Source organism: Phyllobates terribilis, unplaced genomic scaffold (assembly GCF_046119375.1).
Source record: "Phyllobates terribilis strain yellow unplaced genomic scaffold, ASM4611937v1 Scaffold_13__5_contigs__length_258822181, whole genome shotgun sequence".
Classification (NCBI taxonomy): Eukaryota; Metazoa; Chordata; class Amphibia; order Anura; family Dendrobatidae; genus Phyllobates; species Phyllobates terribilis.
In genome coordinates, this window is record NW_027362773.1 from 95036583 (window position 1) to 95042575 (window position 5993).

At 40.1% G+C, this 5993-nt stretch overlaps 1 long non-coding RNA gene across 1 annotated transcript; it reads left to right on the forward strand.

Moving 5' to 3' along the window:
- The first annotated feature begins 733 nt into the window (after positions 1-733).
- Positions 734-1745, forward strand: LOC141174530 (uncharacterized). Its single transcript, XR_012252903.1, has 3 exons — positions 734-781; positions 879-1026; positions 1107-1745. It is a non-coding gene; the product is annotated as an uncharacterized lncRNA (long non-coding RNA).
- The last annotated feature ends 4248 nt before the right edge of the window (positions 1746-5993 follow it).

Here is a 5993-nt window from a genome sequence, read left to right on the forward strand (position 1 = left end):
TTTGGGGGGGTCTTCATAAATAGTAGCCAGAAAAGGCAAAGTGGCTAGCCTTTGCTGGCTACAATTTATAGGGGGACCCCATGTCATTTTTTTTGGGGGGGCTTCCTATATAGTAGCCAGTAAAGGCTAAGCTAACTGCTGCGGCCTGGTATTAATAGCAAAGGAAGGGTCCATGGTTATTGGCTACTTCACAGACTATAACATCAGCCAACAACCGTCTGCTTTCCCTTTGCTATTTATTAAAGCTATGCGTGAGCCCACTTATTTTTTTTGGTTAAAAGATTTTATTAAAGTGAAAGATTATTGTACAGTGTATGTAGGTTCATTCACTGAAAGCTCCTGCATACGCTGTAAGGTTGATTTCTCACGTCCACATATCCACGTTAGTACAGATAAGTGTGACCGAGCATGCTTTGCAATGGGTCTGTGTGTGGGTCTCCGCTGTGTGTGGAAAATGGCATCAACACTCGTCCCGGAGATTGACGTGTGAAAGAACCGTACAATATAGGTGAGGGGTTAGTGTTGGTGTGTGTGCGTACATATCTCCATATGTTTATTTAATTTTTTTTTTGGGGTTAATCTTTTATTCCTCCATTTTGTTTTTAAAATAATATTCACACACGTTATTATTCACTGTAGATTGAAAAATATCCCGAAATATGGGACCGAGCTAGTCCTGACTACAAAGACAAGCAGAAGAAAAAAGATGCCTGGGCCTCTGTGTTGAGCCAAATGTATCCCCAGTGGGTGAATGCTGAACGTGATGCCCAAGAGGAAATTAGTAAGTTTTGATTTTTACACTTATTTTTATATCTATTTATAATTGCACTTTTTGGTGTCAAAGCAGTTCATAAATTGTTTTGGTTGTGTCATTGCAGTGTATGATATTAAAAATCGGTGGAGATCGGTCACCGACCGGCTGGTGAAGTATCACCAGTCGGTGCAAAGTGGCTCATCACCCAAAAAAAGAAAATTTCCTTTTGCGGACGAGCTGGCCTTCATACTAACCAGTAGGAGTTTGCGGAGGTAAATTCCCAAAACATATTAATTGAAATGTTTCCAAAAATGTTGTATTTACATTGGGATTTACCTTTTATTATATACAGAACTGAAGGAAACATCATGGCCCCAACAGCAGAAGAGGACACAAACACAGAGCAAGCAGAGGAGGAATCCGAGGACTTTTTCCAGCTTTCCTCACCGGATCCATCTGCTTCGGCATCTTCAGCATCTGGTTGTCCCTCACATTCTTTGTCCAATCCAGCGGACATCGGGACGGGTTTGGTGACTGATTCTCCTGCTCCTGCTCCAAGTGACGCTGGAAGCTCTGCTGGTGATGTGTTGAGGCCCACTGGGAGGGGGTCTGGTTCTGCTCATCTCGTGGCATCGAGAAGGGCGGGCAAAAAAAAGGCCAAAAGCCACGGGGGTGGGACTATTGTGCTTGAAGCACTCACAAATCGAACCCTCAGCCTTGTGGAAAGGGCATCCCAGGAAGATGCCATCGATAAATTTTGCTCAGCCCAAGCTGCCCGCATCAGATCTCTGCCACGAGATAGGCAGAACATGTACATGACTGCAGCAGGCGCTATGGTCATGGCAATTGAAGAGGCAGCAGTTATGCCCTCGCCCCCAGCCGTAGTATGCGGAATATTTAATTGTTTCAAACCCAGTGTGCCTCCACCACGACCAGCAGCTGCAACCCAGCGTTTTGGGCAGGTTGCTGCAGCATACCGTCCAGAAGATATGCAACCAATGGTCGGCAAATGGCTCATGGTGCATCATCATTTATCAGAGGACCATCCCCCAACTCTACTTTTTCTCAAGAAATGTTTCCTGGGTACAGCTTTGAAGAAGACCTTCAAAACTTGTAGTTAAAAAATTTTACCCCTCCCTGTCAGCATTTTTGGACGCTAGCAAATACAGACAGCACCTGTAGGTCGATAGATACACAATGTTTTAGAGAATCAGACAATTAACAAAGACCTTTTCTTATGGTCACCTATACCAGGCATCAGGCGTAGGGGACTGTAAGAAAAGGTCTTTCTTTTTATATAATTAAACAACCTACAGGTGCTGCCCGTATTTTAGGGCCCAAAACTGATTAGAGGACAGGTGTGCTGTACACAGTGTGTAATTTTTTCCCAAGTTATGGGCAATGTTTGTCCGATTAAATTTTCTAGAAGTTTGTTGTTTTGTGTTTTTAAAAAGTTTTTTACAGTTATTCTATATTACGTATTAAAAAAATTATTTAAACTATCTGTTAATTTTTTTTTTCAAGTGTATATGTGGTTGGATTGGGTTGTAATGAAAAAGTGTTCCCCTGATCTGCGCTCACCATAGCGCAGGTCAGAGGAACTCTACATTTTTGAAATTTGTTCAAACTAATCTACGTATGTGGTCGGCTGTATACAGTGGTTTTTAAATTAGAAATATACTTTGATATTTTGGACCACAACTATTTTTTGGATGAATACTACTCTCAACACTGTTATTTGCTAGTTCTGTTCTTAGCGCAAGCAAATAACAATGGTGAGGGTTGACTTTAGCAGACAGTACTTGGGAATAGCGCTCTAGGTAGTAATGCCAATTTACAGGCTCTGGTCTTTGTGGGTTGTTCACTTTTGCGTTGACGTATTGTCGAAAAAAAAAATGTAGAAGGTTGCAATTCAAGAAATATTTTAGACAAATTTAAGTTTAACCAAAATTTATTTTTTTTAAAAACATTTTTTTTTACATTTTTATTTTTAAAAAAAAGGAGGAAGTTCTTCTTTTATTGTTCATCAGATCTTCTCTGCTGGTCAGGCTGCTCAACACCAGCACAGGAGTATTGCCAGTGCACGGCACCTTCAGGACTCATGAAGTAGTCAGCGAAGGTTTCTCGCACCCTGGCACCAGAGTTGGATGGCCTTCCCTGACCGGAGTTGACAACTGGAATTAATTCAGATAGCTGTGACTCCTCATCTTGCTCGGTGCTGTACTCACGAGCATAGTTGTGGAGTACACAGCATGCCTTAATTACAGTTTACCAACCCTAAATTGGAGGTGCAGTGATGTATAGCTCTCTCCTGTGGCCAAAAATCTGAAAAGGAAAAATAGATAATTAGAAAAGCCATAAAAAGAAATACAAGCCAACAGTAATTATCCATTATTAATTCATCTTTTAAAAAATTAAGGTCTTTATTACAAAAAACTATTCCAACAATGGGCTCTTTTTTTTTTGGGGGGGGGGGGGGGCTCCACATTTTCAATCTTTTTTGGTCATCTTTTGTTTTCTCTTGAGTTCACACATATCAATTTATAATGTGTTTTGACTTTGTGTCTGTGTTTGCCTATGATGTTTGCTCTAGAGTTTACACATCAGTGACCTTTTCAATCTGATCTCTGTGCATGGTGATCTCATGGTCAAGCCAAAAATATGTACACAAAGACAGACACAGTGGAGCCATCACCACAGGGTGGCTAACAAAACCAGGTACACCAGCCATCACCGCAGGGTGGCGAACAAAACCAGGTACATATAAATCAACATTCAACTTACCGCAAGGTGATGAGCAGCCTTTCCTCAGCAGAGATGGCCCTTCGCATTACAGTGTCTTGGAAGTCCAGGTCAGGAGACATAAGGCTTAGCAGCCGATCAAATGCAATAATGTTCAGACGGCAGAACTGTTTAAATTTTTCAGGAAAACTATAGTAAACAGAGAAAAAAAAAATATTAAAAGATAATTTTGGAACATAGTATACAAACAAAACCTTAAAAAAACAGCATAGACGGATGACATTATACTTTCTTCACATATATCTTACCTCCTTAAATCCTGGTAGAGAACATTAAAGTGGCCCTTGTCCGTCCGCTCCTGCAAGATAGGGTGCACCCAAATTTTTTTTGGTCGTCTTCTCCTCCTTAAACGCTCCTATAGAACAATAATAGGTTAGTACACACACTACATAAAAATAATGTACCCCAAAAAAACTTAGTTTATATTACCTGCTCAACGTTGTAGTGCAGGAGATTTAAGCAAGTCATTAGCAGAAGGTTTAGGCATGGTCTGCTGACCCGCAGGGGCTGCAATTCCTGTGGCATACTGTCTTTTGCAAAAAACAAAATGGTGAAGAGGGGTTGAACTAGGAAATGACATCAGGATTTCCATCTTTTTTTTTTTTTTTTTCAATAACTTTATTTGTGCTCAAAAACGCATGAAATAAGCTTACAAAAACGCATGTAAAATCCGCATACAAAAACGCGTCAAAAACGCGTCAAAAACGCGACCAAAAAACGCACGCGATTTTCTGGCAAGGGACATGCAGAAATGTTGCAGAAATTTTCTGCTTCATAAATGCAACGTGGGCACATAGCCTACAGAAATATTTAGCAGACTCTGGAGTTGTGGTACATTGTTCTACTCTTCAGAGGCACCTGCACAAATATGGACTCCATGGAAAACCACTCCTGCATTTTTCTGAATGAGAATCAGTCCGATGTTTTTATAATCTTGTGTGACCCCAGCCTTCGTTAGCATTACATCGACAATTAATCATTTTCAGAAGTGTCACTTTAAGAAGGAAATGCCCAATAATGTGTGTGTTGTTCTGTATCAGAGACCGTGGATTTCAGCCCTTACTATCCGGATACATTGTTTCCTTCTCTGCAGAATGTAATAGACATTCATCTGTGTTTGGTTATTGTAACAGTCTTCATCCGATTCTCCTCTCCATTTATCTAGGACGCCTTCGATACACTCAGAATATACTGGGAAAAGTACATTATCCCATATCTAATGCTTCATCCATCAACGTCTCGGGTATCCATCCTACACCAGCCGCATATAACCGATATTTATTTCCAATCCTACCAGCGCATTCTGGGAAATTTATCTGCGTTATGTCGCTCTTTAGCTGGCGGTAAGTTATTACACGTGTCTCGGTGGTGCACATCATGTACAGATATCCAGGGCTTAAATAATGTAAATTAATATCAGCGGCCTGTGATTTCTGCATTTCTTTCTCATAAGAGATTCAGAAATATAAATTGAGAGACGGGAACAGAATTTCCAACTGGGAAATGTATCTACTAATGCAGGGATATTGCTTCACCTGTACGGCTCCATTTACTGTACATTTAAAGGGAATGTGTCATCTGAAAATGACCAATTGTTTCGGTGTTACGTGTATTTTTTAAGAACTTTTGGCATTGATTTTCTTTTTCTTTTTCACAATTTTTGTAAAAAAAAAAATAGTAATCTTGCAATTTTCACACTGGCCACTGAGGATTTTTTATTCTCACACTTCATGTATTTTTAGGAACACTTTTCAGTAGTTCCCTTATCATTATAGGCAGGACTGAAAAAAGTGGTAACACTTTTATACACAAATGAAAACAAGGGATCACAATAGTTGATGTCACAGCTCATCTCCTCCCTTCACATTGACCTCTGCACATGCGCATTAGATGCCTCAATGCAATAGATAGGGGAGGAGTTTGTTCATTGCTTCTAATATACAAGTGTCGCTTCCTGGAACAATGGGAAATTAGAGTTGAAAAAAGGCCCATTGGCCATTTATCACACAAATCTGATTTAAACAATAGGTAATTTTCTAATAGCACAATCCCTTTAAAGGGGATGTCTAGTTTGGCCATCACTTTTGACAAGTTTCATAGCTATTCATTGAGGGGCCTCAAGGCTAATACCCCAGCCACCGGGTGCCATCATTCAGGTTTGGATTCTATAATCTCATCTCAATAAAATCGGCATGGCCCCATATAATGGCTCATTGAAGTGGTTGTCAGCTCTAGCTATAGATGTGGGTCCCAATCAGGAGACCCAAGTTATTACCAATATACAGTATATGCTAATAAGACTTTTTGCAAGGGTTTGTCTAAACCAGACAAATGTTTTTAATTTGAAGTAAACCATCTAAAATGTCCTTATTTCCAAATCAGCTTCAAGTATAAGTCATGTGTCAGCCATTTTCGTGACTAGTGGTTGTCTCATTAT